We start from the raw sequence: 27,124 nt of genomic DNA on the forward strand, positions 1-27,124 counted from the left end.
TGTGGGAAGAGGCCGGGGAGCCGGCAGGACCAAGCTTCTGCCTCCTGCCCCTTGCTCCCTGCCCCTGCAGGAGGGGGAAGAGGGCGGAGAAGAGTGGGCCGAGACGGGCAGGATTTTTAATGGCACACTTGTCCCGGCAGGCAGCAGCATGCCATTAAAAATCATCTCGCGTGCTGTCTTTGGCACGCATGCCATAGGTTGCTTACCCTTGCTCTAGAGTTATCTCTTTACCTAATAGAAGCGATGACTATATGACATAGGAACTAATGGTATGGCAATTGTTTCTAATCTAATTTTAAGATAGGAATAATTATTATTACTACAATTATTTAAATTTGGTTCTAGTGTACTAGGTAATTGTTAAGTGCCTAGTATCTATGCACATTAGAAATGCCTAATATACTAGGAGAGCAATTTTGTGGCGCTGTTGATGGCTACATAGAATGAGTCTATATGTACGGAGATTTACTCCAGTTCTATTAACAAAAATAATTAAATTTAAAAATGCTCTTTTACACTTTGTGGTAAAGCAGCAAGACTTTGGCTTCAGACTGGAACAGAAGTGAAATGAATCCATATCTCTGCATGCCTGTCTAGATGGTACCAGTATAGTACTTTTGTGCTAGAGCAGGGGTCGGCAACCTTTCAGAAGTGATGTTCTAAGTCTTCATTTATCTACTCCAATTTAAGGTTTTGCCTGCCAGTAATACATTTTAACATTTTTAGAAGGTCTCTTTCTATAAGTCTATAATATATAACTAAACTATTGTATGTAAAGTAAACAAGGTTTTCAAAATCTTTAAGAAGCTTCATTTAAAATTAAATTAAAATGCAGAGCCCCCCGGACCGGTGGCCAGGACCAGAGCAGTGTGAGTGCCACTGAAAATCAGCTCACGTGCTGCCTTTGGCATGCGTGCCATAGCTTGCCTACTCCTGTGCTAGAGCATCCGGAGCGTGCCCAGTCCTGCCTGGGAGGCGGGACTTCTGCTGTCAATAATATGGGCTTAACCCTGTCTGGGTGAGTGTGGGGTAAGTAGACCCCATCACAATACCTTACAAGAGACCTTTTGCATAAAACATATTCCAGTTACATTATATTCACACTCATTAGCATACTTCCATAAAACATATGGAGTGCAACGTCACATACATTGCTCATGGGTAAGAAAAATCCCTACCCCTGAGCCACTCAGTTGAACTGACCTAATACCTCATGTAGACAGCACTAGGATCAACAGGAGAATGCTCCTGTTGACCTAGCTACTGCCTCTCAGGGAGGTGGAATACCTATGCCCAAGGGAGACTCTCTCCCATGAGTATAGATAGTGTCTTCACTAAAGTGCTACAGTGGTGCCGCTACAGCATTTTAAGAGTAGACAAGCCTTAATCCACCAAATGGACATCCAGAAAAATCAATTCAAATTAAAGGTGTGAATTAGAAGTGGAGTTGTTAAACTGCATTAAATCTGTGTGTGAAAACACTCATTCTGACAGGCCACTTTAATTCTGAATGACAGTGTTCACACCAGGACTCAGGACTTGGCTACACTTACAGTTTGCAGCGCTGGTAGTTTGCAGCGCTGGTCATCCAGCTGTGTAGGAGCAGCGCTGGTGTGTGGCCACACTCACAGCTACCAGTGCTGGTGTGTGGCCACATTTGCAACATTTGCAGCGCTGTTGGGAGTGCTGCATTATGGGCAGCTATCCCAGCATTCAAGTGGCAACAACGTGCTTTTCAAAAGAGGGGGGTGGAGGGTGGTGTACTGTGACAGGGAGCGGGGGGAGAGAGAGAGTGGATTTTTGGAGCCAACACTGTGTGTTAGTTTCCTGGATTGAAAAATCACAAAATGTTCGCGAACCCTTGGTCTTAATTGCAAACAGCCTGCCTCCAACGCTGTTTCTCTGTCAAGCAAACATTCACTCCCTGCCTCTCATTTGATCGTTCACAGCCAGGTACAGATAGCTCCTGTTTGCTGTGATCAGTGTTTGTTTTTTAGATACGCAGTTCAACGGAGCTCCAATCCGAGTTCACAACAAAACAAAGAGAGGCTGCATAACAAAACAAAGAGTAATTTAGTTAAAAGCTTTCTGGGATATCTCCTTATTCCCTGGAGGCCAATAAAAGTGCTGGTGTGTGTCCACACTTGATGAGCAGCGCTGGATCACCAGCGCTGCAATCGCTACACCCCAACCTGGCCAGGTGTACAGCCAGCGCTGCAGCCAGGGAGTTGCAGCGCTGGATGTGCCTTGCAGGTGTGGACGGTTACTAATTGCAGCACTGGAAAGCCTCTACCAGCGCTGCAACTTGCAAGTGTAGCCAAGCCCTCAATGTCATTAACTAATCCACTTCAAATTCACATCTTTAGTTAATTTGGATCAATTTTCCTTTATGATCCTGTGGCGACAAGACCTAAGACTCAATATTAAATTAGTGATCAAGCAGATTTACTCAATGCATTCATCAGTTACCCTCCTGACGCTAGCTGATATGCCCTGTCCCAGCACGCCTGATTTCTCATGTAAAACACAGGATGGATTCTTTGGAGAATCTGTTTCTATAGCAGGTATTCCAAATTCCTGGCCAAGAATATGGACAGTGTGCTTATAGGATATTATAGCAACTGGTCAGGGACAATATAGGGATGCTTACACAGCCTAAGTCTTTGTAGCTTGTTGCTAAGATGTACAAAATTTCATCTTTCAGTTCTGTCAGTAACTCAGTCTTGGTAAGCACAAATATTCACTCACATTTTTTAAAATAGACTAAAAATAAATGGATTCTTTGGAATGAGCACTAAAAGCAATACAATCAGTAAGTTCAGCTAAGAAAGCCCACTGTCTGATACCTATATTCTTTGAAATAGGCATGACAATGCATCTTGCAAATCAGAGTATAACATTACCAACTTTCCATCACATTACAAAATTTGTTAGATTGAGTTGGGATTTTATTACATTAGTATTTGGTTTTTGATAATATGATACATAGCAGAGCCCCTCTCTCACTACTCTAGGGAACGTGTGCAGTAGGAAGATACTGAAAGCCAGGCATGCCATTTCTAGCACATCAAGCTCATTTTTAACTGAATTCAGGAGCCCAAGAGGATTGCATACAGTAAGCCTCACATCATACCAACCTTACGAGATCGAAAGTCAATCACTTTTCTTGTACATTTTATTTTCCATTTGACATGTCTGCGGACCATCAGATATTTTCAGTTTCTTCATTTTTATAGATTTGGTTTTCATTCTGGATACATCTGCACTAAAATACTTGAACTTTAGGTAATTACACCAGTGGGATAGCACTAGAAATAACAGAACATCTAAGCCAGGGGCTTGGACACCTAGTTGTAGAATAAAGCATTTGGAGTGACCAAGTTCACCTGAACCGAAGTTTCCTCTTCTTCCCAAATGCCCACACACCACCACCTTCTGGCCCACTTCCAGAAAGCTCATAGGAAAGCATTCCCTTAGACCTGCTAACAACTGAGGCCTGGTCTACACTAGGCGTTTAAATCGGTTTTAGGAGCGTAAAACCGATTTAACGCCACAACCGTCCACACTAGGAGGCACCTTATATCGATTTTAATGGCTCTTTAAATCGGTTTCTGTACTCCTGCCCGACGAGAGGAGTAGCGCTAATATCGGTATTAACATATCGGAATAGGGTTAGTGTGGCCGCAATCGACGGTATTGGCCTCCGGGAGCTATCCCACAGTGCACCACTGACCGCTCTGGACAGCATTCTCAACTCGGATGCACTGGCCAGGTAGACAGGAAAAGCCCCGCGAACTTTTGAAATTCATTTCCTGCTTCGACAGCGTGGAGAGCTCATCATCACAGGTGACCACGCACAGCTCATCAGCACAGTTAACAATGCTGTCTCCTGAGAATCGAAAAAGAGCCCCAGCATGGACCGCTCAGGAGGTAATGGATCTGATCGCTATATGGGGAGATGATTCAGTGCTAACAGAACTGCGTTCCAAAAGACGAAATGAAAAAGTATTTGAAAGAATTTCTAAGGCGATGACGGATAAAGGCCACAGCAGGGACTCCGTGCAGTGCAGAGTGAAAGTTAAGGAGCTCAGACAAGCCTACCAGAAAACCAAAGAAGCAAACGGAAGGTCCGGGGCAGGTCGAAAAACATGCCGCTTCTATGCTGAGCTGCACGCAATTTTAGGGGGCTGCGCCACAAGTACCCCACCCCTGATCGTGGATTCCGAGGTGGGGGTTGTAATCTCTGCCATGTCTGAGGATTATGCAGACGGGGAAGATGAAGAGGAAGAAGAAGAGGAAGACCTCGCAGAGAGCACACAGCACTCCGTGAACCCCAGCAGCCAGGAGCTTTTTATCACCCTGACGGAATTACCCTGCTCCCAGCCCTCACAAGCAACTATTCCAGAGAATGACGCCCTGGAAGGGAGCTCTGGTGAGTGTACCTTTGCAAATAGCAAACAGTGTTTTTTAAGCAAGCCTTTTTTAATGATTGATTTGCCCAGAGGACTTGGGATGCATTCGCAGACAGTATAGTTACTTAGAAAAGTTTGTTAACATGTCCGGGATTGAGAGGAAATCCTCCAGGGACATCTCGATGAAGCGCTCCTGTAGGTACTCCAGAAGCCTTTGCAGAAGGTTTCTGGGCAAGGCATCCTTGTTCCGCCCACCATGGTAGGACACTTTACCATGCCATGCATGTAGCAAGTAATCAGGTATCATTGCGTGGCAAAGCATCGCAGCGTATGGTCCCGGGACTGCTGGCATTCAAGAAGCATCCGCTCTTTATCTTGTTCTGTTATCCTCAGCAAAGTGATATCGTTCAGGATAACCTGGTTAAAAATCAGGAATTTAAGTAAGGGGTGGCCATTTTTCTACTGGTTTCGTGGAATGCAGCAGCTTAAAAGACACTTTCCTGCACGTAGCGAGCGGGGAGGAGGAGTGAAATGCCGATGATCTTTTCTGTTTGGTCACCGGTGGGTGGGGGAGGGAAGGTTGTTGATTAGCAGGAGCTAGCGTGGTATTAGCCATGCGTTGGGGAGGGTAAATCACTGAGACAGTGGCTTACCATGGCCGCATGCAAGCTGAATTCTGATGCCTGGACCTGATGTGTCTGTGAGATCTGTAAACCCAGAGCTGCAAGCGGTCACTATTAAGATGAAAAATGCGACCTTGTAGGGAAATCACATGTGCTAGGTGAATAGTGATGTTCACTGTGAAACAGTATAACCATTGTTCTGTAAAATGTATCTTTCTAAATATTTATCTCCCTCATGCAGCTGCAAATTTTTCAACCATCCCTCCTCCATCCCAAAGGCTAGCACAGATAAGGCGGAGGAAAAAGAAGACGCGAGATGAGATGTTCTCGGATATTATGGAAGTTACACGCAATGAAAGAGCTCATCTGAATGAGTGGAAGGACGTGGTTTCAAATTACAGGAAAGAGGCCAGTGAACGTGAGGACAGGAGGGACAACCGAGATGAGAGGTGGCGACAGGAAGACCGGCAGGAAAATCAGCGGTGGCGGCAGGAAGATCAGCGGTGGCGGGATGCAACTCTGGGGCTGCTGCGTGATCAAACTGACATGCTCCGGCGTCTTGTGGAGCTTCAGGAACGGCAGCAGGATCACAGAGTGCCGCTGCAGCCCTGTATAACCACCTCCCCTCTCACCATGTTCCTTAGCCTCCTCACCCAGACGTGTAAGAACGCGTGGGGAGGCTCCTGCACCCGCCCACTCCACCCCTGTGGACAGCCCAACCAGAAGGATGCCGTTACTCTGAATTTTTTTTTAATGGCCTTCTCCATCCCTCCTTTCCTCCTCCCAAAGCACACCCTTACTTCTCTCCCTCTTTTTATAATGAATCAATAAAGAATTCATGCTTTTTAAATATAAGTGACTTTATTTGCATAAGTAAGCTGTACTCGAAGGGGGAGGGGGAGTTGCTTACAGGGACTGAGTCAATCAAGGGGGTTGGGTGTTCATCAACAAACACAGCAGTCACACTGTACCCTGGCCATTGATGAAGCTCATTTTCAAAGCTTCTCTGATGCGCACCATTTCCTGGTGTGCTCTTCTAATCTCCCTGGTGTCTGGCTGCACGTAATCAGCGGCCAGGTGATTTGCCTCAGCCTCCCACCCCGCCATAAAGGTCTCCCCCTTACTCTCACAGAGATTATGGAGAATACAGCAAGCAGCAATAACATAGGGGACATTGGTTTGGCTGAGGTCTGAGCGAGTCAGTAATGTGCGCCAGCGAGCCTTTAAACGGCCAAATGCACATTCCACCACCATTCTGCACTTGCTCAGCCTGTAATTGAACAGATCCTGACCACTGTCCAGGCTGCCTGTGTATGGCTTCATGAGCCATGGCATCAAGGGGTAGGCTGGGTCCCCCAGGATAACGACAGGCATTTCAACATCCCCAACTGTTCTTTTCTGGTCTGGGAAGTAAGTCCCTTGCTGCAGCCGTTTAAACAGAGTAGTGCTTCTGAATACGCGGCGTCATGAACCCTCCTGGCCATCCCACGTGGATGTTTGTGAAACGTCCTTGTGATCCACCAGTGCTTGCAGCACCATTGAAAAGTACCCCTTCCGGTTTACATACTGGGTGCCCTGGTGCTGCGGTGCCAAGATAGGGATATGGGTTCCATCTATCGCCCCCCCACAGTTAGGGAATCCCAGTGCAGCAAAGCCATCCACTATGGCCTGCACGTTTCCCAGAGTCACAACCTTTGTAGCAGCAGCTTAGTGATTGCTTTGGCTACTTGCATCACAGCAGCCCCAAAGTAGATTTTCCAACTCCAAATTGATTCCCGACTGACCGGTAGCTGTCTGGCGTTGCAAGCTTCCACAGGGCTATCGCCACTCGCTTCTCTACTGTGAGGGCTGCTCTCATCTTGGTATTATGGCGTTTCAGGGCAGGGGCAAGCAAGTCACAAAGTTCCATGAAAGTGCCCACGCATGCGAAAGTTTCGCAGCCACTGGGAATCGTCCCACACCTGCAACACAATGCGGTCCCACCAGTCAGTGCTTGTTTCCGGGCCCAAAATCGGCGTTCAATGGATAGAATCTGCCCCATTACCATCAGGATCTCCAAAGCGCAGGGGCCCGCGGTTTGAGAGAATTCTGTGTCCACGTCCTCATCACTGTCATCGCCGCGCTGCCGTATCCGCCTCTTACTCGCCTCGGTTCGAAGGTCCTGGTTCAGCATATACTGCACAAGAGTGCGCGAGGTGTTTAAAACATCCACGATTGCGGTATGGAGCTGAGCAGGGTCCATGCTTGCTGTGCTATGGCGTCTGCACGGTTCACCAAGCAAAGCAAAAAAGGCGCGAAACGGTTGTCTGCCGCTGTCAGGGAGGGAGGGAGGGGTGAGGCTGTACCCAGAACCACCCGCGACAATGATTTTTGCCCCATCAGGCACTGGGATCTCAACCCGGAAATGCCAAGGGGCGGGGGAGGCTGCGGGAACTATGGGATAGCTACGGGATAGCTACCCACAGTGCAACGCTCCAGAAATCGACGCTAGCCTCGGACCATGGACGCACACCACCGATTTAATGTGTTTAGTGTGGCCGCGCGCACTCGATTTTATAAAATCTGTTTTACAAAACCGGTTTATGCAAATTCGGAATAGTCCCGTAGTGTAGACGTACCCTCAGATAGCAGATTTCTGCCAAAGGAGTGGATTGCTGGGAAAACAGAGTGCATATGAGCTCTGCAGTGCATGTGGCACTACTTGTACAAATAAGTGGCTTCCAGGAAATGTGGCCCGTGTGTGGTAAGGTGCACAAAGTAGACTAGATAGGCAACCTCAACACTGTAGGAGGAGTATTTGCACTGTTGAGCTACTGAATCAGTGATACCATCTACACTAGCATTGTACCAGTAGAGAACAGCACAGTGAAGGCATGGCCAAAGTGCAGCACTTCAACTGTAAAAGAGACTCATGCAGTTTAAGTGCAGCTCGTGGAGCCCCTCACTGCCCCTCGCCCCCCATTCTCCAGCTGCCAGACTGGGGAGGGGGGGTGAGAGCTTGGGGCTTCTGCCTCATGGTGTAGTGATGCAGCTAGGAGCTTCTGCCCTGCAAGGAAGGGGGTCTCGGGGCTTTAGCCCCACAGGGAGGCACTGAGGCAGAAGCCCTGTGCCCTGGCAGGCACCACCTTGGGGGGCAGGTTGTGTATGTCTTGCAGCTTTTGAACTTCTGAAGATCATATGCACCTTAGAGAATCAGTAAGTTTGGCCACCCCGGCATAGTGCCTAGTCTTCCCAAACGGCAGTCCAATCCAGGTACAAGTTGGAGTGTCATTGTACCATGGGAAACATTTTTAGGTGTAGAGATGACACGTATTACAGACATGTTTGGTTGATAAATTTACAAATGGTGGGTAGCATACCAACTTTTTCCAGTGCAGTCAAGGCCTATGAATTAGTATAAGGCCCAGCTAATATATATAGCTAAATTTACTATTAGATCATGGAGCGGGAAAAAATCTCTCATGATTTTGAGTCTTAGAACAGTCAGTCTGCTTGATTGATGAGGCTGGCTTCTGTATTTCCTTCCTCATTTTCTGAAAGGTATTCTTGTCTCTCCATTCCAGTAGTTAAAAACTTTTCAATTAACAGGCAAGAAAATAGACATATTCTACTTACTAATGTTTATCAGTAATATTTTGTTTTAAGTATCAGGAAATTGCACTGAAACACAAGTAGTAAAATGTACTGTACTGAGTATTTATAGAATCACATGCTCTATTTTCTGGTAGCTGCTATATATAATTTTCAACATGCAAAAAGAATGGTACACACATGGTATTTTAGTCTTTGCAATTGGCCCCATTCAGCAAAATATAAATTGGGCATCTGCCAAAGGCCATAAGCAGCTGTGGTTAAAACAGATGCCTTGTTACAGAAGCTACATAAAATGGGGGCTGATTCTGCCCCATAGATATTGTTTTCCACACAATGAAATCAACTTTATCACACATCAGAAGGCCTAGGGTAAGATTAATCTAAACATAAGTTACCACAAAATACCAGTGGCCTGCTATACAGACACAAGCAAGCACTAGCTAACCCGTTATACCTTACTGGCATACATGTCACAAGGACTTACCTTAGTAGTTACTTCATTTCCAGTGGATTTGTATCTGCCCATTACTTTGAAATTCCACCTACATATACTGTAGCCTTTCAAACATGGGATTCAAGGAACCTGGGACGAGCCAAGCAGGACAAGAGGTGAGGGGAGAGGAAAGCTTTGCTTTGTTTAGCACCTCTCTTTCTCACTTCCTTGCAGAGTCCTCTTGCCACAACAGTTTATTTATGTTCCCTGGCTGCAATCAATCTAACTGCTAATTAAGCCCTTTGTAACCTTATTCTGAACTAATTAGGGTTTTCTGAACTTGCCTGTATATCAGCTACTTTTTCACTAACTCAAGAGAGCATCCCTTTCTTCACTGGCCATATGCCCAGGTCTTAATGTCCCATTGCTGCCAGGCTCAGCAGTAATGCTGCTCTTTTGTCTCTGACATACAGAGGATGGCTCTCTTGAGACTCAAAAGATGCAAAATATCCTTCCGTTGGGCTTTCAGTTTATTGTGCCATTGGGTTTGCTTGTCAGATGTTGTCCTTAAACTTTTCTGCACCTCTATAGAGATCACCCTGAACTCTCACCAAAAGGAAAATTCCAATACTTTGTACAACAGGTGGGGCCCTCATGCCTGTCAGGTTCTATTAAAATCTGTCTAGTCTCCTAACCTACTGTAGTCACCAAGCAGCAAAAGAGAAGTCTGGGATTTACTGTGATTTTCCCAGATGAAAAGTGGAGGCTAATATAATATATCTGACACAAATCAGATATTAGGAATGGCAATATACAAAAACCTGTAGGAGAACACTTCAACCTCCCTGGCCACACAATAGCAGATCTTAAGGTGGCCATCCTGCAGCAAAAAAACTTCAGGACCAGACTTCAAAGAGAAACTGCTGAGCTTCAGTTCATCTGCAAATTTGACACCATCAGCTCAGGATTAAACAAAGACTGTGAATGGCTTGCCAACTACAAAACCAGTTTCTCCTCCCTTGTTTTCACACCTCTATTGCTAGAACAGGGCCTCATCCTCCCTGATTGAACTAACCTCGTTATCTCTAGCTTGCTTCTTGCTTGCACATATATACCTGCCCCGGGAAATTTCCACTACTTGCATCCGAAGAAGTGGGTATTCACCCATGAAAGCTCATGCTGCAAAACGTCTGTTAGTCTATAAGGTGCCACAGGATTCTTTGCTGCTGTTATAAACATTTATACTCATAAGGATGCCTCTCCCTTCCCCTGAACCTAAAGCAACTTTATTTCCACTGTTTAAACAATTTGCACGCAGACATGATACAAGTTGCACTCATTAAATGTTTACACAGAAATATATGCTCAATAAAAGAAATAGGTTTCATTCAGAATCCACTACTATATCCTCCATGTTACAACTCTGGTACGAGGAAAGGAAGAGATACATATTGCAGCCCAAATCCTCCACTGGCATAAATCAGCATAGCTCCACTGAAATCACTGAACTATATTAAAAGTCTCATTACAAAACTCAGAGAACCAAACAGAACATCTAAAGAAAGCAAGTTACATCCATTCAGTTAAGGATTGATTTACATGAACTGTACTTTTGCCTGACCTAAAAAGTTTCCCTGCAAACAGATTTCTCTTTAGTATTGATTCAGTTCGCAACAGGATCTCCAAGGGCTTTAGAAACAAATTAACCCTCACAACAGCCCTTCATATCACAGTGTGTAAAAATTAGAGCTGATCTAAAATATTTGAAAATGTAGAATTCTAACAAAAGTTTTTGATAAAAAAATTCTTCTTAATTTTTAATCAGATATTATAATCACCACCACCACCACCACAATTTGATGGCATTTTTCATTTGAGGTTCTCACAGTGCTTTGCGAAGGTTTCAAATATCAGGTGCAGTGAATGAAGAACAGGAAAGTTAAATGACTTTCTCAAGGCCATACTGCAAGTCAGTGGGGACAGACTACAAGAGTCCTTCCTAACTGCCTGTTGCTTGTTTTAGCTATTGAATACATCATCTCCCTAACAGTGAACAGAATGGTAGAAATGCCAACAACAGACATTGCACCACTCCACTTTGATCCATTTTTAAAAATTAATTGGGCCTAAGACTAAGAGCTGCTGAGAGTTAAGAGAATAGCTTTTCACATGTGAAGGTCTGTTTAAAAATGCCTTACTTTGGTGAACCCAGTCAAGGCATTTGTGGCTGCCTGCCCATATTATAAAATCACTACACAGGTGGTTTTCTTCAGCGGAGGCCCAGAACAGGAACAGCAGTAGTGCTCTAAGACAGGATTGAGTGGCATTACAGGTGCTGAATACAGAAACTTGGACAGAGTGTGTCCAGAGCCAGTGCTATTGGGTCCTGTTGTGATAATTGGGCCTACAAATTTACCCTGATTATGAGCTCATCTGTGAAAGGTTAGGGTACATCTACGCTGCAATAAAAGATCCATGGCATAGCCGCAGACAGCCTGGGTCATCTTACTTGGGCTCACAGGACTTGGGCTGCAGGGCTATAAAACTGCAATGTAGACATTCTGGCTCATGCAGGAGCCCAAGCTTTGGGATCCCGAACTCCAGCCTGAGTCCAAATGTATACACTGCCCAGCTGGCCTGGGCTCTAAGACTCAGTGCTGTGGGGTTTTTAATCACACTAAGGGTATGTTTACAGGGCAAGTTCATAAGATGTCACAGGTTAGTCTGTATCAGCAAAAACAATAACCTATAACACCACATGCTGATGTGAAAAGGTATGAAATAGAGACAAAGGCCTACTGATAGAATTCAAGGACAGTGTTAAGATATTTGGTAAACTGCAAAATGTGGGATTGGAAATTAACCAAAATTGGAGTGTCAGATATTAGGCCTAATTAGTGAACAAAATAATGAGAGAATGGGCTATTCCACTCTATACACTCTTTTGAAGTCTTTAAAGAAACAGACTTTGGTGAGAAAAATTGGCTGTTGGAGCAAGCTTCACTCCCACCATATTCTGCGACACCAGGCCTTTGTCATCCTGATCCTGAGCAATATCCCAGACCAGGCCAGACAGATGACATCACCACCTCTACTAGCTACAGCTGAATCCCAAACAGCACCTGGGATGAAATGGGATCCGACTTTAACAACAATAGCATCATCATCTTCAAGCCCTTCTCAGCTAACATCTTTTCTTTTCAGATATTCAGGAAACTATTATCATCTTTGAAACCATCTAAGAGACTGACAAACTAAGGGGGTTTTCCTTTTAAAAACTCTTTCCAGCTAAAGGGAAAGGGAACCAGCTATACTGTTAAAATGAAAGCCTTATTTAATACTTTAGATTGCAAATACTTTGACTGTTTTCCTTCTATTTATCTTTAATAAAAGGTTAAAAGGATTTTTAATGGTGTGTTTGCTATGGCACTAAGCAGGCCGAGGTCTCTGTATACCAAACCCCAAACCTTGTTTAATGTTGGACAGTGACTGGGTTATGTTAACACCTTTGGCCCATGTATTCCACCTAAAGTAATACAACTGCGCTTATCCCGGTGACTGCTAAAATTTGTGAGGGTGGGATTTTTACAAGTGCCTAGGATGATTTAGGAGCACTAGTCCTGGTGGTTTTCAATGGGATTTGTGCTCCTAAATTTTATATTCATACTCCCTTGGATTGCTTTTATTTCCCACCATGCTAGATTATTTGGATCAGCAGTGCTCAAGAATTTGAAATGTGATATACATTAATATTGTATATATTTGAGCTGTCCTAGTGGAAGTATAGATTATAATGCCATCTATAAAGTAGGTATTTGACTTGACAGTACCGTTAAACTTTGAAAGTGCAGTGATCAGCATGAGTACTTCAAACAAAAAACTTAGAAAGCTTGCTTTCAGAAAGACCTATACTCAGCCTCTGATTTTGCACATACACAAACATTTGCAGAACCACATGGCAGTGTACATGAAACTACATTTGACAGTGTGAAAACAGACAGAAACAAGAGTGAATACAAAATTATTTGATACTTTTTGAAGAACTGGTCTTACATCCCAAGTTCCTGTTAAAATTCAAAGTCCAAGTAACAATCTTGTGTTTTGAGAAGTTTGAGAGGAGTGAAAAAAAAATTGGAGATATACCAATCTCCTAGAACTGGAAGGGACCTTGAAAGGTCATTGAGTCCAGTCCCCCTGCTTTCACTAGCAGGACCAATTTTTTGCCCTGATCCCTAAGTGGCCCCCTCAAGGATTGAACTCACAACCCTGGATTTAAGCAGGCCAATGCTCAAACTACTGAGCTATCCCTCCCCCCCAGGACCTACTATAAGAATTCTGAAATCCTGAACAAATTCAGGATGCTCATTTCTCACTTCTCTCCTTTCCCTTCCCCCCATTCGTTCCTTGCCCACACCTCTCCATACAGGTCTTGTCTTTCACTTGCTTACAAAATCCCACATACTATCATCATCCAAAAGCAGAAGACGACAGCATAAACTACAGTGCATTTACATCATTCCATTATCTTCATACCTGCTGCCCCCATCCATTAGATTTCTTTACTGATTTTGCAACAGAGCAAGAGCTTTTTCCAAAAGAGTGAAGTCATATCAGCAAGTTGTGTTTCAGATTCTGAGATTGCTGAAGCTTTAATATTAATACTGTCTGTGTTTCTAACAATGGTGCTGTGGGTATCCCAGGCAATCAATTTAAGTGATCACTTAAAGGAGTGCTTTATTTTTAATTATTTTTTCATGTGAATTCATATGCTCGGGAGAAGATTAATCCTTTTAAAAATCAAATGAGTTTCTCTCCATTTTGAAGCAAAGGTTTTGTGACTCAGAACCCTATCCAATCAAATCACCAAGAATTTAGTTCCTTCTCTTTCCTCCTTCTTCCCGGGGGCTCCATAAATGGTGCTGCATTTTGTTTCTGCTGGAAAATGGATGCTGAGTATAACAGCCAACTAAAAGAAAATGTTTCAATAAATAAATGATCCCCAAACACTCCACCACCACCACATACACTGGTTTCCCAAAACATTATGCATACTTAGAAGATTTGCCATTGGGCAGGAGAAATGAGATACCACTGGTCTGGTAATTGTTATTTCTAAAAGTCTCCAGGATCTGATTATTGTCACTAAAAGTATCACCATATTTTACTAAACTGAATTAGTGAGCCATTCTTGCTGGAAGCCGCTAAGTGCTAATAGCTTGTTGTTATGATACTCACTTCACTAGATGCCCGGGCTCAGATGGACTATAACTAGCTGTGACTAAATGCAAAGACACTACACAATGCGGCATACTGTGCTTTACTTTGCAAGATCCATATTATATCTATTACAATTTGCCTCGCAGAAACTATTTCTTAGAAGGAAGCCAGATTTTTAATAAAAATTTTTTAAAAATTAAATGTGACAAAATTTTCATTAAATATAAAATGTTAATACTGGTAGCCACAAGGCCCAACACAATGAAAAACAACTGCAAGGTTATGAAAAGCAATTTTAAAGTGTGTATATATATATATATACACACACACACAAAGCAGAGTTTATTGAAATACACGGGACAACAATGCTTTAGAGAGCATTCTGCAAAGATGCAGAATGATAGTACAGACTTTGAGGCAACTATGCATCTATTTGGCAAGCATGTGTAGCACCACGAGGTCCTTTTAAGATATGTCATGACGCATCCCAGTGGGCTTCTCCAGGATATAATACTACAGAAACATATGGAAAATTTCACAGCATTAGCAGAAAATACCCACTTGCCCTGGTTCACAAGAGCAAAACATTCTCCAGTCTCTCCAGACATTTTATTTGTGAAAGAAAAGAAAAAAGAAAAAGAAAAGAAAATAGGGGTAGTTTTTTGTTTTTGTTTTTACAGGGTGAAAACATTTTCACTAGCAAATACAGAGATAAAATGATTGTCCTGCACTGCTCTGGTTAAATATGGGTGAAATTCACCACCATGCTTAACCCCTATGCACCACCTACACCCTCAGTATAGGGTTTACATGGTGCAACTGCTGGAGGATTGAGAGAAGGGCTATTCTCAGGAGAGAGCTGTTCTTGTGAGATTCCCATGGGATTTTGTTTTGCCTAAGATCCAACAACTGCCAAACATTCTGAGGTTGTGTACCACTATAAGTCAGTCTTTCTTGGCTCTCTCTTTCTGGGCCACATCTTGTTAATCTTTTTTATTGAATGTACTACCATTCTAATTAAGAACATTGTCAAATGGGGTAGTGAGAGCTATAGATATTTCTTACTCCATCACTAAACTCCAATTCGTCCAGTAACCTCTTACATAATACTCATGTGAAGATGCTAAGTTTCTATCCAATGGTTCATCCTGTCTTTAGATCATATATTTTTGGCTGTTCTAACTCTCTTTAAGTTCCACAAATTGTTGACTTCCTTTCCAACCCATTCCTTAATCATTTCCTTTAAAAAAGAAAGAAAAACTGCCCTAGACCTGGAAAAAGACAAATCTCATATATTCACAAACACCACCACAAATCATTCAAACCAGCAAAGTTCAACCAGACTTTTGGTGAGGAGAGGCATAACAGAAGACCTTGACTTTTCAACATCTTGCCTAATCTGTTTTTTTTTCTTTTGGGGGGGGCAAAGAATGTGAGGGGGGGGCAAGGCCCCACTGCTGGAGGCCTCAGCATCCTGCCACACCCATTCCCAGAGAGGAGCAGAAGAGATGTCCTCCAAGTAGCCTAGAGTGGCTGCCGGGGAAGCAGCCAATCAGGGGGACTGGAGGAGCAGGAGATCCCTAATAAAAGGAGCAGCAGAGACAGAGTCAGTCAATTGTTGCCTGGAGCTGGAAGGTTCCCGACTTGCTGACAGAGCAGCAACACTACAGACAACTCAGTGAGGGTAGAGACCGGGGGAGCTAAGAAAGCACTCCTGGCTGGCTGCTGGGACTAAGCAAGGACTGAACCAGGGAGTGCTGCAGGAAGACAATGTCTCCAGGGAGGAAACCCTGGGGGTACAGCACCATACCAGGGCCAGGACAAGTTAAAAACTGTATACCCTGGAAGGAGTTTGTTCTGTTCCACCTACAAACAGCATGTGAGACTCGGCCAGAGGGCTGAGTCAATGAAGACACGCCGAAGAAACCATTACAGGATGCCTGAGCTATATGTTTCAATGATGGTGCTAAGACATTGGTGGCAAAATATAGTACTTACATGGCCCATCTGTGGGTCCATAGTTGTAGAAGACGACCCCCGTCACCAATAAAATGATGGTCCTCCATGTCAATTTACTCAAGAATTGGATGCAACTCACTCCTTTTTTTAACATTCCATAAAAAGCCAGAGCCACTGATTTAATCCAATGATTAAAGCAATCCTGAAATGAAAGAAATTTGTCAGAATTGGCTGGAACAACACACTAATTTATCTTCTCTTCTATTTTAAAGGCCTCTGGTTCAAACCCAGAATGGATCATATATAATAAAGGCAGTTTGATTCTGCTGTACAGACTGTGCTCAGCAAGAAGCCAAGTGTTCCAATCGCTTTAATAAACCTTCAGTCCTTTAATAGAATAGCCACAGATGTGAGAAGAGAGGATCAATGACTAAGTAATTTGATCAGAGAAATTTTCATTTCAAATGCCCCTTAAATATAATATAAATTGTTAGGGATTCTAATGACAAGTAAAGTCACATGTAAAATAGTTTAACCTTTTCCTCTTCATATGATTCTCCTTTTCTATTCTGCCTTTCACTATACTCTGTGTTATACCATGATCCAATAGATAGGCCAATAAACTATACATCAGTATTGCTCTAAGGATTCTGGGCATCTTTTTCTGCTTTGTTTCATTTTCCACTAATCTCTCTTCTCCCCACACCCATACTCCCTCACACCCTTTTCCGTCAAGCTTAGCTAAAGTGGCAAAGAGATTGTAAATTCCTGTAACAATCCATTCTTATTATGGGCAGCCAAAGAACAAAATAGGATTTTCTCTTACTTTTATACAGTAAGTGACTTATGGAATTCACTGCCATAGGATATTATTCAGGCTAATGAGTAAGAGTTCCCTTCCTCCATAACTTCCCTTTCATTTATACAATTAAGATTAGCATCTGCAGTTACACTGGCTCATATAAAGTTATGAGAACTCTCAGTCCTTATGCTACAGGGCATAAATTGATCACTGGTGTCAGAAAGGCACATACCTGTAACTATTATGCAATGGAGGGTAAGTGCATTATGGGGATTTATATCTTCATTTGAAGCATCTGTTGTTAATCAACGTCCTAGGCAGAACACCAGACTGGATTATTGGGTCTCTCCTGATACAGAAAATACTATATGCCATCAAAGATCCCAAAAGGCCCTCTCATGCAAAATAGGACCCTCTTGTAATGTAATTCAACAGCTTCAGCTTCTTTTGCTCCCTTTCTTCTAACCCCTTCAATTTGTCACTCAAAAGACAAAAGCTAATAATCAGAACAATGACACACACACACACACACACCCGCCATCTATGAACTATGATCAGCTCAGATACAGAGATCAAAAACCTAACCTCAGCAACCTGTTCAGACTCTTTCATCCCCTCCCCACCTCATTCCAGTCACCAGGGGGGTATTCTTTTTTGCTTCAAAGGTAAAAAAAAAAACCTTTTATAATGGAGTTTATTTAGTGGGTCTTGCTTTAAGTAAGCAAGTTTTTAATCTATCGTATACATTCCTGTAATGTGGGTTTGATGTTAATGGGTTGTAAAGTGGGTAATAATTTTCTTACTGACCTCTTCAATCAGATTAGATCATATTATTGACCATGCTGTTTGTTTTATAACCACAATCATATTGTGGAAGAACATCTCTTGCAACTTGCACATTTGTAAGTGCCCATTAAGGCAAAGGATGACAGGTCTGCATGTTTGGCACTTTTTAATATTTCTTTTTCCCTTGTTGGCTGTTTTCCCATCTGCATTTTAAATATATCCCTTTTCATCCTTCTGGGTTCTTATGGGGAGGGATTTGTTTTGTTTTGTTCTTTTTTTAAGAGATATCTGGACTACAAAAGAAAGGATCAAGTCCAAATTTTGCAAGCTGACCCTACTTAAAGCAACACCCAGATTGAGTTCCAGTCCAGATGCCAGGAATTTTGAGAAACTCCTTTGCTGAGTCCATCTTAATTCAGCTTGGGCATAGTTTTCCATTTAAACTACATATTAGCTTTGGAAGCTATTTCATAATCAATTATCATCCATTTCCCTCGGTGAGCTGAAGGATTATCTGGAGCAAAAGTTCCTTGAAAGATCTTGTACGCCTCAGTCGCCGGTGCATAAGTGTGTGTTGAGAAAAGAGGAAAGATGATCTGGTGATGAGGCATGAGACTGGGACTTGGGAGCTCTGGGCTCAATTTCTAGGCTCTACCAACAAGTCTCCTGTGTGACCTTGGGTAAATCACATCATCTCTCCGTGCTTCAGTTCCACTTCTGTAAAATGGGGATAAAATACTACTTTTTCCCACCCTTTGTCTTCTCTATTTAGATTTTAAGCTCTTCAGTGGAGGGCCTGTGTTCATATAATGCCTCACATGACAGAGTTCTCATCCTGTATGAGCTACTATAATACAAATAGTAAACAATCATCCCAGTATTCCCACAAGGATTTTAATGCCACTACACATGGGGATCCTGACTAAACCAGGGCCAATATTTGTTTATGCCTATTACTTGCATTCAGGAGAATATCATACCGTGTTTTCCATTTCCTTTAAGTACATCTTGCTAGACCTACAAATTGTGTTTCAGGACTGCAATTCAACTGCAGTAAGGGGTGGGAAATGCAAAAGGTAAATGCTAGAACTCAGTATTGTATCAGCCAGACATTTTTCATTTCTAGCTATTATTTACAGTAAGCAACCAGGCTAATAGTCCACAAAGAAGCTCTCCGATAGCCCAGTGAATGTCCAGCCATTCTTCCGCTTCCTCAAAAATACCTCCCTGGTTTTGCTCAAAGAGGTGAAGGAAAACTTCTGCTGGTAGTCACCTACATACTGAGACTATTTTGGTACAAGTAAAGTCTTATACTTTTACCTTTAAAGCCTTTCCCACTCCTGCAAGTGAAAGATCTCTATGCTAGGAGTGATATTTTCAAAGGTGCCTAAATGAGTTAGGAACCCAAAACTCATAACCAAAAGTGACAGACTCCTATGTGCCACAGCCTCCTTCGACTTTCAGAGAGAATACAGGCTGGTCTACCCCAAGATTTATAACTCAGGGGATGAAAAATTAACCCCCCTGAGAGACATAATTAAGCCACCAACCTCAGTCTCAGTGTAGAGAATCCCATTGTCCATGCAGTAAGTGTCTACACTTGAGATATTGCTGTTGTAGCGCTTGTAGTGTAGACATACCCTTAAGATCCTAAGTCACTCCAGGACTTTTGAAAAATTTTACTTTAGAGCTAATCTGTGAGTTTGTGCAAAAGTCCCTTACGGGTGACCTACATCAGACTTTATTTAGGTTTAACACTTATTTAGGGTTAGGACAACAGGAGTAGAGCTGAGCAAATAACTGATTTTTTAGTGCAGTGGCTGAACTGAAAAATCTCAACAACAAAAAAAGTTTCATTTCGAACCAAAACTGAGGAGGTTTGGTTTTTCTCACCAAAATGGAAAAGTGGGGTCAAATGAAACATTCCATTCAACCTGAAATGACTTTTTTTAAATATATATTTGTGTTTAATTTTGTTTTCAGGGGCGGGGGAGGAAAGAAGGGGGAGAAGGTGGTTACCCTTTTAAGTTTTTTTTTTTTTTAAAGAAATATGTCTAATTCTAGAAAGCAAATGTTGTTTGAAAATAAAGTCAAAACATTTCATATTGAAAATGCTGAACTGAATCATTTCAGCTTTTTCAACATTTTCCCCCTAATTTTTTATTTGGCTGAGACTATGCACCAAATTCTACCTGAATTCACAAATAGTTTTGGTTACTCCAAAACTGCATTTTTGATGAATTTACTGTTCATCCAAAAAAATTTGCCCAGCTGTAAATGGCAGTTTGCTTGACTGAGAACTGAATAAACTGGGAACATGAGGATTAAACCCCAAACCAACTGCTACTTCTATTTTTGTCTTAATAAGATTGGAGTGCAGCTTTATGAAATACAAATATGGAACAAAATACAAAGAAAAGGCAAGAACTAAAGAGAGGAATGGGACTTCTTTCACCCTTACATGTTATCAGTGGGATTTTCCCTCTTTGGTCCATTTGGGACATGGTAATGGATCCGGGGCTTTATAAGTATTACTTTTGGCATGTATTATCTCCATTTAAAATAAGCAATCTTGAATGAAGTGGACTTACCACGGCATCACAAGATCTGCAATTGTCAGCCCTGTAATTAAAACCAAAGATATACCTTCAAAATGTGGATGTTTCTTAAAATGGGTTATCAGTAGAAACAAAGTAAACTTAAAAATCAAACTCAAGGATGAGGCACTGATAGTGAAGCCACATGCAATGAGGAAAAAAAATGTACAAGTCAGCGAACAACTAATCATCACTGACTACCTCTAAGGGTTTGAAATAGGAGTATTAATAAAAAAACTGTTTTCTTTTAAGAAAAAAAAGGCATATGGACATGGATTTAATTACACTACTACTCAAGCTCTGCACAGATAGCACAGCTCTAAACAGCTGTAAACTAAATATATACAATTTTTGTTTCTCTCTTGGGAAAGCTGTATGCATGCCTAGATTTACATTTCTCCAAAAAAGAGCAAGTTTATCAGAAACAAGGTACCAAGTCTATTGTCCAGTCTGTGCATTTTTCCCAGGGGCATCTTTTTTTTTTTTTGTGGCTGAAAACGCCTACCAGATCACCCATAATGGCTAGGTTTCTGAGCTGACACCACATCTTATTAAGCAAATGATCGTTGTTTCACAGTTTGTTCTTAATTCCACCCCCTATTTATTTGTGTCAGCCACTCTTGTAGTCTAGTCATCTTTAGAGCAGGGCTTGTCTTATTATGTGTGTGCGTTTAGTACCTAGCCAAATGAGGCCCTGATCCCTGGTCAGGGCCACTCGGCATTACTGCAATTCACATAAATATCTCCGAGGTCTCACTCTTGACTTATTGGATAATATTTGATTTCTTTTCACTATTAAAAATGTGCTTGGACTAATATTCTGGGCTCATGTATGCACTGTATAAAACAGCAATGCCAGTTCAAACCAAGTTCCACATAGTGGCTATTACTATATGGCAAGGTAATTTCAAATAAAATGAAAAAAGTGAAACCACAAAAGTTGACCAGTGCTACTACTTTGGGTTCTGTTCACAAGCTCTCTGAAATAAATACCTAAATTGAAGGAGGTGTTATTTCTAAGGTTCTGCAAAAATTTTATTAGGAAACCAAACTTACTGTGTTTTGTCTAAAGTTTAAACCATGATTGAGTTTTTTACCTCACAAACTCTTCCTCTGTCTACACAAGTACACTGCCACAGGAACATGCAATGTTAACCAGAGTTCTGGGGAATCGCAAGTGGGTAGTTCAGTGAGCTGCAACCATCTTTTCCCCAGCTCCAGTATCTTCAAGGAGAAATTGGATAGTCCTCTCCCCAGCGCTACTTCATTCTGGGTTGTTATACCTACTTTTTACCATTCCAAGAAAAGATCTCCTAGTAGCTCCACTGTTGCTGTTCTACCACCTCATTCTGAGCTTTCCTACAATAAAGTATATTCAGCAGGGTAGCTTTTCCTTAACCAAGAAAGGTTAAGAAGTGTCTTGATCAGTGTATAAGTACCCACATGGGGAGAAGATTTCTGACAGAGGGAATTTTAGTGTTGCAGACAAAAACATAACAAGATCCAATGACTGCAAGTTGAATTGAGCAATTTAGACTAGAATTAAGGTAGGACATCTTTAACAACAATGGCAGTCAACCACTGGAACAACTCACCAATGATGTGATGGACTTATGACCGGGAGTTTTCAAAACAACATTGGAGATCTTTTTACAAAATATTCTCTAGCTCCATCATAGGTTATGAATTTCATGTAGAAATTGCCAACTGAAGTTCTATGGCTTATGCTACACAGCAGGTCAGACTAAATGACCAGAAAGAATGATAGCCCGTTCTGGCCTTAAAATATGAGTCTGTGCACACCCCTAGTTACCATGTCTAAGAGTGGCATCACCACAAAAGCAGTGTCTTCCCTTTGTAACAGACTGCAACTGAGCTGCAAACACCACGGCTCCTGCCCTCAGCAGAAAGATTTCTGAATACTTAAAGGCTCTTTTCAGAATGATGCAAAATCATAATAGTTGTATAGCTACATACACCATGTCAGCTAAAAGAACATTGTTACTTTCATTTCAACTAATCATTTATACAATAAATAGGTAATTGAAGTTAAAGACTATGTTATCCAGAGTCAACAACATATTTCCTTGACATTTTAAGTTTCGTCTATTACATTTGTTAGAGCTGTTTGAAATTTTTTGGACAAAATATTTTCCTGAAGAAAAATGGGATTTTCTTCAAAAATGATTCCCCACCAGGAAATGTGTTTTTTTAAAATGAAATTTTGAAATGAAACCAAAAAGTTAATTTGTTTCAAAACTGAAGTTATGCTTTAATTTGATTTTTGAAAACCAAACAAATGTAGACAGTTTTGGATTTTTGATCCCCTCCCCTCCCCCTTTTCTTTGGGCCACTGAATACAATGGAATGAGTGATGCGCAAGAGCTTTTTTCTTTCACCTTTTGCACCTTTTTCTTTTTCCTTCCTCCGCCTCCACTTTTTCAGCTCTAACTTATCAAAATTTCTTCAACATGAGAAAAAAAACAAGGAAGAAATTATGAAAAATTGCAGAGTGGCCAAGTTGCAGTTTCATATTACCAAACACAGTCAATTGTGACAGAAGTAGGATTAACCTAGAGAGATATGTGGTTTTAAAGATAAAAATGTGCATGTAATTAAAATATGTTATGAATATAGTGGTTCACAATAAAGATCAATTGATTTCTGAGCTAAAGTAGAGAGAGAGGTAATTATTGCACTTGGCATCCTACTTATCCATTTAACAGACATACCAGAAATCCATCGTTCTGTTACTGAGATTTTGGTGATGGCAATATGATCTTAAAAGCTTCTCTCTAGCTCTCAGGAGTCAATATGCTCTAGCGAAAAGGAAAGTCAGCAAAACTGGGCAGTTACAGATCTTGCTTAAACATAAAGAAAAAAGCCTTTACGGACAACAGACTAAGACGATAAAATTAAAGAATGAACTCTAGCTAAATAAAGTAATGGTCCTCCAGTGGAGACACAAAATACAATTAAAATTCACATGCTTATTTTAAGATCAATATTTTTCTGCTGATTTGCTGAAGAGGCTTTTATGAAGTTTAAGCAGAGTTCATTGTTAAATACTCCTACCTACAGAGGATACAGTATTAATTCCTTTTCTTTTATCGATCAATAATTAGATTGCTGATTTGCTTAAAGTGCTCTAAGATGAAGAAAGAAAATGGAAGTTATACTGTGCCATACCATGGTGCATGCTCAAAGAACCAGTAGCCCCTTCTCCCCACATACTTAAAGATCATGACAGAATAAGACAATGTGGAAAAAACAAACAAACAAGGGGTGTCCCCTCACCCCCACAGGAAAAAGACATGGTTCATAAGAATAAACAAAACAAACCCAGACATAGACTTTAACCTCTGAGGTAAATGTAACTTGACACAGAGACCCACCAAATAAAATCTATTAAAAATACGAAAGTAAGTAAAAAAGCCACTCACGTCTAGAAATGGTGGCAAAGACACAGGAAGAAGATTCCAGCACAAGGCTCTATAATAGTGTTGGTGGTTACAGATGTAATTACAGTGCACGTGTGTGGTGAAAGTTGGTGGGACAAATTCACCAGTTTAGACACCACAAACTTTGTCCCTTCCAAATTTGTCTTGTCCCTCTGCTTCACTAAGAAAACCATCTGCAGTATCTCTCTCATTCTTCCCCTCCTCCCTGTCTCAGCTGAACAATGGCTCTCAAAAGAGAGAGTGGAAGGGGAGCATCAAAGGAGCTGTGCCCTGAGCTACTCCCCTACTGACCACATCGGCACAGGGGAGGAGCTAAGGAGTGTATTGTTAGGGGCTCCTGCTACCATAATGGCATGGGGGAAGAAACAAAATAGAAACAATATGTTGGCTCACCAACCCACACCATGTGCCATAGGGCTCCGAAGAAATTACACTATCTCTTGGGGGCAGAGAGGAGTAGGGCTTGTGGAGTGGGCCTGGGGCTTTCTGGAGGGGATAGAAGGTTATAGGGATGGATTAGGGTTCTTGGGGAAGGACTAGGACCCATGGGGAGAGATATCTGATGGCTTTGGGGTGGGAGGAGGGGAGGGGAGGGTAGTGAGGGATCACTGAGTAGTTTCTAGGGAGACTGGGGCCTATAGAGAAAAATACTGAGATTTAGGCTTGTGGAGACACCTGGGGCTTTTCCAGCTACACATGTGGAAGAAACTGAGGTCTGAGATTCTTGGACTGAAGATATAGAAGTCCTAGATATTTATTTTGCTAAATCTGTGGCTGTTGCTGCCATCACAGGAATATTGGTAGAGACAACCAAAAACATCTTTAGAAGGCCTGATGTTAATACTCAGCAATGATCATGGATAAATTGTGATTCATTTCTCCTTTAAACTCAGTCATTGATGTAACCAAGCAAAAATGGACTATGAATATCCTGCTTGCTTGTCATAAAATAAAATCAGTAATTATCATGATGTAGTACAACAACTGCCACAGTATTTGTGGTATTTTCTAGTATAATATTCCATAAAATGACATCAGGCTTTTATATTTTGCTTTTTTTTTTATTGCATCCTAAAAAATTTAGTGGAGGTTTTCAGTCTTCCTCAACACCTTCTAAGAAGGCATATCCAATGCACTTTAGTGGTTGGCTCACTTACAGGAGAGAATCAAAGCATCTGAAATGGGACCAGAATTACTTTCTCTGGTGAAGCAATAAGACAGACTATGCAAAAATATGGTTTGCTTAATTGCTGAGTTGTTCTTGAACAAGTTAAGTATCTTTCCGAGGCCTCTGATGTTTCTCATTGTGCTCACTATGCAGAGAACCACTCTGAAGGAACTTACGATGCTTGAGCACAGATTTTGACTTGGCTAACTTGTTTTTCAGCTTAGAGAATTGTGTGACATGATGAATACAGAACACAGACTCTTGCTAATTGGCGTCTTATTGTGATGGGCTTGGCACCATGGTGATGGAAGAAAAGATCATGTACCAAAAGGAACCATTCTATTTTGAACATGTATTCTGCATCAAAGTTTAGGTTGTCAATGGACAACTTTGATGCAGAACTCCTACCAACAAATCACAGCTAAAAAAACTAAAATAAAGTTTTGAAATAGAGACATTGCCCTGATAAAAACAAATCAGTAATTACTTTTTCCTATGAACACACACATTATATTAAACACCCCAAATTCATTCTAAAAAAAAATTGAGGTTTCTAAATTTGAATGACAAAATATTTGTTGGTAGTAGAGTTAATGAGTATGAGAAGGGACAAGGAGCAGTAGCACTATACTGTTTTCATGGTATTACATTTCATTTTCATCATAATTTACATTAAAAATGTGTTTTAGAGTTAACGGTGCAGTGTCTGAATGTAATGTTGACAAACACAAAATGAATAGCTTCAGCAAAATCTAAAAGTATCATATGTTCATACCTTGACTATTTAAGTCAAGTGATATTGTTCAGTACTGTCAAAGAACTTCAACTTTGTGATGAATGAGAATTAACTAAGCAGTAAAAAGTCCATACGTTGGTTTATAGTGTTCTTGAAGTACCTCCATTTGACATACTGCCTCACCATATGGGCAAAGATACATATTCCTTTTGAGAGGCCCTGGCATTACAGAAACCGCATAGGGGAAGAAATGATGCTGATTAAAGTCTTCTGTCTTGTGTCCATGGACTAAATTTTCAAGAGAATTTATGGCCCCTTTGTGCTGTGTAATATTATACTATAATACAACGCCAGCAGAGAATTCCCTAGGCATAGGGAAACTCCTTTCTGGCATATTTGTGCCGCTGCTGGCCCTGTGCCTCTGCCCCGCTCCACCCCACCTTTTCTGGTGCAAGGGGACAGACAGGGGCAGGAGAGGGTGTGGTGGAGCTCTGTTACATTTTTCCTCCACTGATGTGGATCCATTAAGGAACCTACTTCTAAGTGGTGATGGAGCCAGGGCAGAGCTCTGACACAGGAGAGAATCTGCCCCTCTCTCTCTCTCACTTTAGGCAAATGTGTATGTTTTATATTTTAGGACCACAGGTTCTGAATTGCACAAACTGTAACACAGATTTTGGGTCCGTGCAGCCGCCATACAACAGAACAGTGAGAAAGGAAAGAATGTATAACCTTTGCCCACAGATATCTGCATAAACAAAACACTCAGTTAACAATAAGCAGCAGCTTTCTGAGACGAGAGATAATGTTAGCTGCGGAAATTGATAATTTTGCAGGTTTTGTTTAGGAAGGAGGCATGATCCACAGCTTAGTTCTAATCTGCTGTAGAGTACAAAGATGTATTGCTTTTGGCATCAGATAAATAAAAAAAAGGGACAGGAGATTAATGAGTTTTAGTTTACTGAAAGCCCTTCATTATTATTATTGTTGGAAAAATGCGCTAAGGCAGCTAATAAGTACTTTAACTCTAATGAACGCAAATACTATATTTGGCTTTGGCACATAAAAAAAGGAAAGTTGTTTTAAGGCTGATTAATATATTAAATATTCTTCCTATTCATCCACATTGAAAATGTTAATTAAACAACACAGCTCATCAAACACAAAGGGAAGTTCTCCTCAAGTACTATGTGTAGCAACTTTCTCTGGTGACCCCACAATACTACATAGGTGCACAGCTGTTCAGGAGTGCAATTATTATGAATTTTACTTCACTTAATAGCACAAGCAGGAAATGGAAGGTTATATTACAGATCAATATATGGGCTAAGGGAAT

General features: G+C 41.5%; 1 protein-coding gene and 1 long non-coding RNA gene across 2 annotated transcripts in view; both read right to left on the bottom strand.

The window, feature by feature from the left end:
* The window catches only part of LOC120368902 (heparan-alpha-glucosaminide N-acetyltransferase-like), a 106,452-nt gene that overhangs the window by 21,585 nt on the left and 57,743 nt on the right, over positions 1 to 27,124 (bottom strand). The window lies entirely within an intron of this gene.
* On the bottom strand, positions 14,633 to 20,454 carry LOC120368904. Its single transcript, XR_005582837.1, has 3 exons — positions 20,418 to 20,454; positions 16,278 to 16,440; positions 14,633 to 14,792 (listed from the first exon to the last, which is right to left on the bottom strand). It is a non-coding gene; the product is annotated as an uncharacterized LOC120368904 (long non-coding RNA).

Source organism: Mauremys reevesii, linkage group 7 (assembly GCF_016161935.1).
Source record: "Mauremys reevesii isolate NIE-2019 linkage group 7, ASM1616193v1, whole genome shotgun sequence".
Lineage (NCBI taxonomy): Eukaryota > Metazoa > Chordata > Testudines > Geoemydidae > Mauremys > Mauremys reevesii.